This window comes from Mus musculus, chromosome 18, assembly GCF_000001635.26.
Source record: "Mus musculus strain C57BL/6J chromosome 18, GRCm38.p6 C57BL/6J".
Classification (NCBI taxonomy): domain Eukaryota; kingdom Metazoa; phylum Chordata; class Mammalia; order Rodentia; family Muridae; genus Mus; species Mus musculus.
In genome coordinates, this window is record NC_000084.6 from 31,404,512 (window position 1) to 31,416,671 (window position 12,160).

Genomic DNA, 12,160 nt, shown 5'->3' on the forward strand with positions numbered 1-12,160 from the left:
CTCTTGGATGGGGGACCGGAAAGGGGACCAACATTTGGAATGTAAATAAATAAAACAATTTTTAAAAAAAAATTTATAACCAGAATGTGTAAAAAAAAAAAAAAAAAAAAAAAACTCTTAGCAACAATAAAAAAATCCTTAAAAATAAAAAAAAAACATAATGAAACAAAAAGTAAATAAAATAAATGTAAGGGTGTAAGAATGATCTTCAGCAACACTGCTAATCCAGCTCTGGAGAAAGATAGGTGCGTGTGCAGCACTGTGAGCAACTGGGCACATTACTTGCACATTAGAAAGAGACCCAGAAATAAAGTCAGAATGACAACGAGCTCCACTTAGCAGAGGCCCGACTCAATCACCAGCCCATGCCCAGCACGATGACAGAGGAACAGCTCTTTGAAATGAATATGGTTGTAATGGTGAATAAAAAGAAAGTTCAAGAACAGAACTGTTATTGGGTCAGTAATTGACCAAGAAAAATTACACCTTAAAATAAAGTGGTTTTGTTGTCCAATAAAATTTACTTTAAAAGTCAAGCATGGAATGCTCTGAGTCTGTAAATCAGGGGTTTTATATGATGTTGGTGTCTTTGAAATAAAGCTCCAATACAAACTGTGTACAATGAGCATTTCAAAAACGGTCACGAAGAGCTATTTTAACTTGAAGCTGTCTTCAGATCAGGCATGATCCCCTTGTTAAATAATTGGTAGTATTTTAAGTGGAGCTATTATCATTAGAAGCTTCACAAATTAATATAAACAGGGTATTACCCCTGAAAGACTGCTTTTTTTAAAACCTGTCAAATGTTCTTTCTTTGCAGTCTTTTCATTGAGTGAATTATTTCCACAATGAGCAATTTACGCATTCTGTATCTTCATTTTCTGGGCTCTAAAATGGCAATAATTTCCTGATTTCAGCTCTTTTGAAGAGGTATACTTAATGTGTCAAGTATAAAATAGATTGATAAGCATTAACAGCTCTGGGTTATAATTATTAGAATATGATCATAGAATCATTGAATCTTAGAGTTGGGAAATTTTATTCATCATGATCATTTACACCAGGGAAACAATACATGCAAACAGCACTATACAGGAACAAGAGGCCTATGAGCAGTTGATTATCATTAATGTGTTCTACAAGCTTAAGTTAATATTATTCATAAAAATATCCACAAAAAAAGAAAATGCTTAGCTGAGTAGTGGCAGTGCATGCCTTTAATCCCAGCACTAGGGAGACAGAGGCAGGTAGATCTCTGAGTTCAAGGCCAACCTGGACTATATAGAGTGAGTTCCAGGACAGCTCAGGCTACACAGAGAAACTTTATTTCTAAAGAAAAATAAAGAAAGAAAAGAAAAGAAGGAGGGAGGGAGGGAGGGAGGGAGGGAGGGAGGGAGGGAGGGAGGGAGGGGGAGAGAGAAGAAGAGGGAGGGGAGGGAGGAAGGGAGGGAGGGGAGGGAGGGAGGGAGGGAGGAAGGAAGGAAGGAAGGAAGGAAGGAAGGAAGGAAGGAAGGAAGGAAGGAAGGAAGGAAGAAAGGAAAATGCTTTGTGAGAGTGTTGTTAATGTAACGACCCTCAAGGTTTAATCATGTTTTAACAATCTGTTTATCACCCACATATGCAATAGCAGTCTCAAGGGATAACATCCTTAGCAACCCTCTTCCATGTGTTACACAGTGCTACTGCTATGTTGAGGTTACGGATCAAGTATAGCATTCCATGGTCACCCCCAAAAATGAATACATCAGCAACTAAATGTTTCTGCATTTAATTCATACCTACTATCTCTGCTTCCAACTCAAGGACAGTTCCAGAACTGAGTCCCCTTACCAAGCACCATAGAACAAACCAAACCCAAGCCCAGTCAATAGCAAGCAATAATAAAAAGTAGAGCAGAAAGTAACAGAATAGAAAAAAATACACAGAACCAACTATCTAAGAACTTCTTTGACAAGATATACAAAACTGACAGACATGTGGCCCAACTAACAAAAAGAAAGAGAAGAGCTAAATGAACAGAGCCAGAAATGGACAAGTAAGTATTACAACAGACAACAGAGACATTCAGAATATTATAAGGGAATATATTTTTTAATTTGTTTATTTTATATCCTGATCACTGCCCCCGCTCATCCCGACCCCCTCTCACACAATCCCTCTCTCCATAACCCTCTCCCTGTCTCCTCTGAAAGGATGGACCACACAACCCCAGGTCCCCCAACCCTGACATATCAAGTCTCTGCATATCCTCTCCCACTAAGGTCAGACAGGGCCGCCCAGTTAAGGGAATAGGATCCACAGACAGGCAACAGGGTTAGGGACAGCTCCCACTTCCAGTTGTTGGAGGACCTACATACAGACTGAGCTGCACATCTGCTACATAAGTACAGGGAGTCTAGGTCCAGCCCACGTATGCTCTTTGGTTGTCAGTTCAATCTCAGAGAGTCCCCAAGGGTCCATATTAGTTGGCTCTGTTAGTCTTGCTATGGAGTTCCTATCCTTTCCAGGGCCTTCCATCCTTCCCCCAACTCTTCCATAAGATTCTGCCTGTTCCATCCAATGTTTAGCTATGGGCCTCTGCATCTGTTTCAGTCGGCTGTTAAGTGGAGCCTCTCAGAGGATAGTTAATCTCCTGTCTGAAAGCATAACAGAGTAACATTAATAGTGTCAGGGATTGGTGCTTACCATGGGATGGGTCTCAAATTGGGCCAATTATTGGTTAGCCATTTTCGCTCAGTCTCTGCTCCATCTTTGTCCCTTCATTTCTTGTAGACAGGAAAATTTTGGGGTTGAAAGTTTTGTGTGTGGGTTGGTGTCCCAAACCCTTCACTTGGGGTCCTGCCTGGCTACAGGAGGTGGCCACTTCAAGTTCCATATCCTTACTGCTAGAAGTCTCAGCTAAAATGACCCCCATAGACTCCCAGAAGCCTCTGCCGTCCTAGGTCTCTGTCTTGTCCTGGTGATGCCCCCTCCCATCCCCCCACCCCTGCCAACTGCCAATTTCTATTCATTCTCCCAGCCCTCTGCCCTGCTCTCCTGCCTCTCCCCACACTTGATCCTGAACACTCCCTCTCCCATCCAGTTTCCTCCCTCCATCTGCCTCCTATGACTACTTTGTTCCTTCTCATTGAGATTCAAGCATCCTCCCTTGGGCCTTCCATCTTATTTAGTTTCTTTGGGTCTATGGAGTGAACCATAGATACCCTATACTTTATGCTAATGGCCACTTATAATTGAGTACATACCATGCATGTCCTTTGGGGTCTGGGTTACTTCACTCAGGATGATATTTTCTAGTTCCATCCAATTGCCAACAAAATTCATGGTGTCCTTGTTTTTAATGGCTGAGTAAATAAACCACATGTTTGTATCCATTCTTTGATTGATGGGCATCTAAGTTGTTTCCAGCTTCTGGCTATTATGAATAAACTTGCTGTGAACATAGCTGAGCAAGTATCTTTGTGGGATGGTGGAGCATCTTTTAGGTATATACTCAGGAGTGGTATAGCTGAGTCTCCAGGTAGATTTATTCATAAGGAAAATATTTTAAAAACTTGTACTTCATTAAACTGGAAAATCTAAATGAAATGGATAATTTTTTGAGATTTACCCAAAACACCAAAAATTTTTGTATATCCCTAGCCCTCAGGGATTGAAATTGACTATAATAAAACTTTAATCATGTTTGACATGGTGAGGCCTGAATGACTTATCAGAAAGCAATGTTCATCAGTATATGGTTCAAAGTATATGGTTATATTAATAATACCCAAAGTATATTTTATACATTAAACAATCTTGAGTTTTATGTAAAGAAAAGAAAAAGAAATTGTCTGTATAGTATAGCATCAAACAATATGTTTGACTTTTTATGTATGTCACTAACTGACATAGATCTATCTGAAAAGACTGCAGTTTGTGTGATCCAACTACATGTTAGACTCCAAAATGGTAAATGAAAATAATTCTAAAAGATCCATGGTTGTCAGGGGTCCAAGGGAAGGAAAGATAAAAAGATAAGATGAGTGTTTATGTCAAGAAATGTCATTTGTATGATACCATAATAGTTAATATGTATGTTTCTTTATACTCATACAGTGATCCTTATATACCCTATGGATCATAGTGGTGATACCTACTGCAGGATTGGAGTTTCTAAAAAAATCCCACTGGTATGAAAAGTTCATAGATGAAAGTATGGAAGGGGAGTGGAAAGAGTAGATCTATACATTCTTTGCATTCTATACATTCTGTACATTTGACCAATGTTGGTATGATTCTTGAAATTGAAAAGTAAGATCTATTCAAAACTGTATTAATTCTTCAAAATAAATGAATAAAATGTGTTTGAAATGCATTGAGAAAAATCTGTTTTAAGTGTAGTTAATATAAATGATACAATGAAAAGGTAGAAAATTGACTTAAGCCAACTTTAAAATGGTGACATGAAATACTAAAAACCTCTCACTGGTACTGACATTTCATTAATTGAAGATGCTCATCCAGCACTAAAGAAGTGGGTTGCAAGATTATCTGTGCCATCCAAATCGTTTGGAAGCTTGTTTTTCCACATGAAAATGACAACTGGCTTGCATCAAAGTGAGAAAAAGAGAAAAAGTTGGTGTAAAACATGGACAGAGGTGACACTTGAGGCTGTACCAGTAAGATTTTTTTTCACTGAAGAGACATCAAAACAAAACTGTATCTTAAAATAAACAGGTAATGCAAAGGTTTTCTGTAAAATATAGGCAGTAAAAATAAAATAAAATACAGGTAGTTATATTGTTTGCTAAGCTTTATAATAACAGAGAACTTCACTCACACTTGGTGCTCTGGGGACTCACTAGGGGAAATCACAGTAATAGATTTTGAAAAGAGGGATAGACACAGATATAGACTACTTTGTTCTTCTTACAATTCCTTGTCCATAAGAGCTAATTGTTCTAGCCTAAGTACCAAAGGTACCAAAATAAAGAATTTGAAAAAAAGTTAGGACTTAAAGATAAATTATCTGATGTCTCGTCCTGTGGCATGGTTGAGGGTTTTCTTCCTCCTCGTGTAGATTTTTCTCCCTCCACCTCCAGTCCCAATTTCCTCCACTCCTAAAACCTATCCATCAAGTACAGTTTCTGGTGCCATGAAAACTTTTTCATTGCTTTGCTTCGTTGCTTTCTGTGGTTGTTGGGGAGGTTTCTCACCCTCCATGAGAAAATTGGCTCCTTTTAAGTCACAGTACAGGTCTCCCAGCCAAGAGACTTTGGATCAAGCCCAAGATATGGGAAAAGACATGGAAAGATTTTCTCTTTTACAAGTGGGTAAAACACCTGCTCCTAATAACCCAGGGCAACGAGTTAAAAATTATATACTTGTGGTGGTTTGAATATGCTTTGCCCATGGGAAGTGGCACTATTGGGATGTATGGCCTTATTGGAGGAGAGGTAGCCTTGTCAGAAGTGTGTCACTAGGAGTAGGAGGGAATTTGAGGCTCCTGTGCTCAAGCTCTTCCCAGTGGGGAAAGAGAGGTTCAGTCTTCTCCTGGTTCCCTTTGGAAGATCTAGAACTCTCAGCTCCTTCTTCAGCACCATGCTTTCCTAGATGCTACCATGCTTCCCACCATGATGATAATGGAATGAACCTCTGAACCTGTAAGCCCCAATCAAATGTTGTCCTGTAAGTCCCAATCAAATGTTGTCACTTAAAAAAAAAAAAAGTTGGCAAGGTGATGGCATCTCTTCCCAGCAATGGAAACCCTAACAAAGACAATGACCATTTCATGTAAAACTCTTAAAGCATGTCTTCTCTGTTTGGAGGATCCTAGCCAAAGCATGTCTTTTTTATTATTATTATTGGATATTTCCTTTATTTGCATTTCAAATGTTATCCCCTTTCTGGTTTCCCCTCTGAAAACTCCCTAGTACCCTCCCCCAACCCACCCAGTCCCGCTTCCTGGCCCTGGCATTCCTCTACGTTGGGTCACAGGTCCAAAGGGCTCTCCTCCCATTAATGACCGACTAGGCCATCCTCTGCTACATATACAGCTGGAGCCCTGAGTCCTACCATTTGTATTCTTTGGTTGGTGGTTTAGTTCCTGGGAGCTCTGGGGATACTGGTTAGTTCATATTGTTGTTCCTCCTATAGGGCTGTTAACCCCTTCGGCTCCTTGGATCCTTTCTCTAGCTCCTCCATTGGGAATCCTGTGCTCAGTCCAATGGTAGGCTGTGAGCATCCACCTCTGTATTTGTCGGGTACTCAGGAGAGAGTTATACCAGGCTTCTGTCAGCAAGCACTTGTTGGCACCCACAAAAGTGTCTGGATTTGGTAATTGTATATGGGATGGATCCCTGCAAAAGCATGTCTTACTGGGGTCAAATATTTACTATGGAAGGTTGGTTATTCAGAAAAGTGTAAAGACTAAGCTATCAAGAAATCAACAAAATACTGTGCCCTTTGGAAGTTACAACAAAAGCAACATAATGGCCATGTGATGTCATTGTCTACGTTCCAAAGAGTAGCCCAGACCCTCCATTTCTGCCTCTTTTTCCTCCCTTTTTTAATTAGATATTTTCTTCATTTACATTTCAAATGCTATCACCAAAGCCCCCTATACCCTCCCCCCACTCTGCTCTCAAACCCACCCACTCCTGCTTCCTGGCCCTGGCATTCCCCTGTACTGGAGCATATGATCTTGCAGCATACTCTCTTGAGCCAGTCTACTACTTAATTACAGCTTTGCTCAGCAGACCTCCCATGGGCTTCATATCTCCAATATCTTTGGGTGTCTATTATAACTCAATGTCCACCTTCACAGCTTCATACCAGAGCCCTCAGGGTCTCTTACAGACACTTCATCTCAGCCACATATTGCCTGGCATCAGAAGTATCTAAGATCATGGAGTAACACTATGATGAGCTCAATCTTGACAAATTCTGTAGGCCACCTCTCCTAGGCCACCTCTATAGGCTGCCTCTCCTAAACTACAGGTTTTGAAGCATCTGTATGCTTCAGTGGCTGAGTGTGTGTGTATATATATACATACACTCTTTTTTAAGCTATTGTTTTCAAGAAGGGAGTCCTTTCTGTGTCATTATCAGAGTTTGGATTTTTTTTCAATTTAAAATAATTTAAATTTTCCCAAGTCATAGCTTCAGATGAGTGAGATCTTGCCCTCAGTATAGCTTCCCTCTTATACCAATGCTGGTAGTTTTCTCTTTAACAATTATAACAACCTCATTCAGGTTCTCAGGACATGGGTATAATGCAGCTAGATTCTTCACAGATTAACTTGAGTATCTCTTAGCCCAGTTTTCTGACTGACTCTTTGCATCTTCATGAAACTTAAAGAACTGAGCCTTACCTGTCTACATTTCCTACAGACTTCTGGTCTTCCAAACTCCCACATGAATGGGCCATTATATTCTGCACACAGCATCCAAGGACTTGCCTAACCTGAAGTACTAAGCTCTTCTACACTATTCTCACAAGGCAGTTCCAAAGGCCTCAGAAAAAGATGATCAATGCAACAGCCCCACTTCCAGGTTCTGATTTCTACATTAGTTACCTCTTTGGCCTCTGCAACAACATACCTGACCACTGCACCTTAATGAAGGAAGGGTTCTTTTGGTTTACAGTTTCTGGGGAAGTTCACTGTGGTAGGGAATATGGTAACAGGATCATGAAGCTGCTGATGACATTGAATGCATAGTCAGGAAACAGAAAGTGGTGAATTGATCAATACTTGTGGTGACCTAGAGCCCTCCTGTTTATGTAGTCTGGAGCCCCGGCTCACAGAAAGGTTTCACGCACATTTATGGTGAGTCTTTCCACATCCATTTACCTAGTATAGATAATTCTCCACAGTCTGGTACAGAGATTTATACTCAAGGTGATTCTAGATCCAGTCAAACTGGCAATCAATATAAACCTGAACATCACTCTTTGGGTGATACCTAAACATCTAAGACATGACAGAATCGAGATAAATCATCCTGTGTATAAAACTCAGGATAAAAGTGTTAATCTTCACTTTTCCTCTTCTATCAACTAGTTAAGAGTGTAGGTAATATCCTTAGTTTCTCTGCTCTCTAACCTTGCATATCTCCATCCCTCAGGAGTGAAGTGAAAATGGACTAATAAAACATTAATCATACTTAATGTGGTGAGCCCTGAATGATTAATTAGAAAGCAATGTTCATCACCGCTATCGTTATGTGGTTGTGATAATAATACCTAAGTCTATCTTATACATCTAACAGACTTGGGTTGTATGTAATTATTTTCTTCTAATTTGTGATATCCTTTTGTTGACAACATTTATTGACAAAAAAAACTGAAAAAAGGAAATTATTGTGAAATTACTATTAATTAAAAATTCATTGTAATATGTAAAACTATAATTATAAAATTACTTTTGGGATTCCTTCATCATCCATAAATATTAACCTTACAACTATGATTGGCACACCAGAGAAATATTGAAATTATAACCTACAAAATAACTTTGTGAAGCCAGACTAGAAAAAGTCTAGTTTTTAATCTACTACGACTTGTGTCAGCTGTGGTAGTTTCTATAAGTGACTCAACTGCTTTGTTCATTAGCCTTCTTATCTGAAATAAACAGGGGTAAGAATGGATGGATAGTAATATCGTTTTTAGAGAAGTGATGTGAGATTAGAGATGTTTTTAAAGATCCCAATGTAAAGAATTGATGCATTAAATGACAGCTATTAATAGTAGGCCTTGAAGAATTGTCTGTAAGCAATATACTGTTCCCTCAGGGTATTTTATTCTAGATAAAAAATAAATGAATTCAATATCCAACACCCATTCATGATAAAAGTCTTGGAAAGATCAGGAATTCAAGGCCCATACCTAAACATGATAAAAGCAATACACAGCAAACCAGTAGCCAACATCAAAGTAAATGGTGAGAAGCTGGAAGCAATCCCACTAAAATCAGGAACCAAACAAGGCTGCCCACTTTCTCCCTACCTATTCAACATTGTACTTGAAGTCCTAGTTAGAGCAATTCAACAATAAAAGGAGATCAAGGGGATACAAATTGAAAAGGAAGAAGTCAAAATATCACTTTTTGCAGATGATATGATAGTATATATAAGTGACCCTAAAAATTCCACCAGAGAACTCCTAAACCTGATAAACAGCTTCGGTGAAGTGGCTGGATATAAAATTAAATCAAACAAGTCAATGGCCTTTCTCTACACAAAGAATAAACAGGCTGAGAAAGAAATTAGAGATACAACACCCTTCTCAAGGGTCACAAATAATATAAAATACCTTGGCGTGACTCTACCTAAGGAAGTGAAAGATCTGTATGAAAAGAACTTCAAGTCTCTGAAGAAAGAAATTAAAGAAGATCTCAGAAGATGGAAAGATCTCCCATGCTCATGGATTGGCAGGATCAATATAGTAAAAATGGCTATCTTGCCAAAAACAATCTACAGATTCAATGCAATCCCCATCAAAATTCCAACTCAATTCTTCAACGAATTAGAAAAAGCAATCTACAAATTCATCTGGAATAACAAAAAACCTAGGATAGCAAAAACTCTTCTCAAGGATAAAAGAACCTCTGGTGGAATCACCATGCCTGACCTCAAGCTGTACTACAGAGCAATTGTTATAAAAACTGCATGGTACTGGTATAGCGACAGACAAGTAGACCAGTGGAATAGAATTGAAGACCCAGAAATGAACCCACACACCTATGGTCACTTGATCTTTGACAAGGGAGCTAAACCATCCAGTAGAAAAAATACAGCATTTTCAACAAATGGTGCTGGCACAACTGGCGGTTAACATGTAGAAGAATGCAAATTGATCCATTCCTATCTCCTTGTACTAAGGTCAAATCTAAGTGGATCAAGGAACTCCACATAAAACCAGAGACAGTGAAACTTGTAGAGGAGAAAGTGGGGGAAAGCCTTGAAGATATGGGCACAGGGGAAAAATATCTGAATAGAACAGCAATGGCTTATGCTGTAAGATTGAGAATTGACAAATGGGACCTCATAAAATTGTGAAGCTTCTGTAAGGCAAAGGACACTGTCAATAAGACAAAAAGGCCACCAACAGACTGGGAAAGAATCTTTACCTATCCTAAATCAGATAGGGGACTAATATCTAATATATATAAAGAACTGAAGAAGGTGGACTCCAGAAAATCAGATAACCCCATTAAAAAATGGGGCTCAGAGCTAAACAAAGAATTCTCACCTGAGGAATACCGAATGGCTGAGAAGCACCTGAAAAAATGTTCAGCATCCTTAATCATCAGGGAAATGCAAATAAGAACAGCCCTGAGATTCCATCTCTCACCAGTCAGAATGGCTAAGATCAAAAATTCAGGTGACAGCAGATGCTGGCGAGGATGTGGAGAAAGAGGAACACTCCTCCACTGTTGGTGGGATTGCAAGCTTATACAACCACTCTGGAAGTCAGTCTGGCAGTTCCTTAGAAAATTGGACATAGTACTACCGGAGGATCCTGCAATACCTCTCCTGGGCATATATCCAGAAGATGTTCCAACTAGTAAAAAAGACACATGCTCCACTATGTTCATAGCAGCCTTATTTATAATAGCCAGAAGCTGGAAAGAACCCAGATGCCCCACAACAGAGGAATGGATACAGAAAATGTGGTACATTTACACAATGGAGTACTACTCAGCTATTAAAAAGAATGAATTTATGAAATTTCTAGGCAAATGGATGGACCTGGAGGGCATCATCCTGAGTGAGGTAACCCAATCACAAAAGAACTCACATAATATGTACTCACTGATAAGTGGATATTAGCCCAGAAACTTAGAATACCCAAGATACAATTTGCTAAACACATGAAACTCAAGAAGAACAAAGACCAAAGTGTGGACACTTTGCCCCTCCTTAGAATTGGGAACAAAACACCCATGGAAAGAGTTACAGAGACAAAGTTTGGAGCTGAGACAAAAGGATGGACCATCTAGAGACTACCATATCTGGGGATCCATCCCATAATCAGCTGCCAAACGCAGATACCTTTGCATACACTAGCAAGATTTTGCTGAAAGGACCCTGATATAGCTGTCTCTTGTGAGATTACGCCAGGGCCTAGCAACCACAGAAGTGGATGCTTACAGTCAGCTATTGGATGGATCAGAGGGACCCCATTGGAGGAGCTAGAGAAAGTACCCAAGGAGCTAAAGGGATCTGCAACCCTATAGGTGAAACAACAATATGAACTCACCAGTACCCCCTGGAGCTCATGTCTCTAGCTGCATATGTAGCAGAAAATGGCCTAGTTGGCTTTCAGTGGAGAGGCCCATTGGTCCTGCAAACTTTATATGCCTCAGTACAGGGGAACGCCAGCGCCAAGAAATGGGAGTGGGTGGGTAGGGGAGTGGTGGGGGGGGGGAGGGTATGGGGGACTTTTGGGATAGCATTGGAAATATAAATGAGGACAATACCCAATAAAAAAATTAAAAAAATAAAACTAACATACACCCTTGTCCTTTTTTTGTTAGTGCATAGAACTTCCAATGTATAAGGGAGAACTGTGGCTCTCATACAGGAAATGAATGGTTTTATGCCCATAGCTCTTCATTAGCCCATGTAGCTATAGGTAACAGTCATGGTTATGTAATGGTGTCTTCTGCCTCTTTAGATCATCTGTGGGTAGTTCAGTGGAAAGTACAGATGGAAATATAAATGATTCCATTCAGGATGAAATTGAATTCCAAATAATTGATAATTAAAATATAATTGAAACAAGATTTAATCAGATATGAATTAGACCATGAACTATTTAATGCATTCAAGACACAATCTTTTGACCCTCTACAGGCCTCCATGGCATGCATTTCTAACTTGTCTCATTGCAGTAATACTGAAATGGGGACAATATGCTTTATAAAAATCAGAAAGAGATTTTTCTTTGTTTAGCTGTATGTACCTTTGAGTGGTCACTTCCCCTTTGTGGAGATGATTGCTGGGACAGTAATTGCCATCCTCATAGAAAATGATGCAATACAAATCATATCTCCAAAGACGATCCTGTCATCCTTTTCAAAGTCTTGAAACTTTGACACACATGGAAATTGTAATCAGACTGAATAATGATATCAGAAATTTGTATCTTTTAAATTGTGTTTGTTTTTTTTTA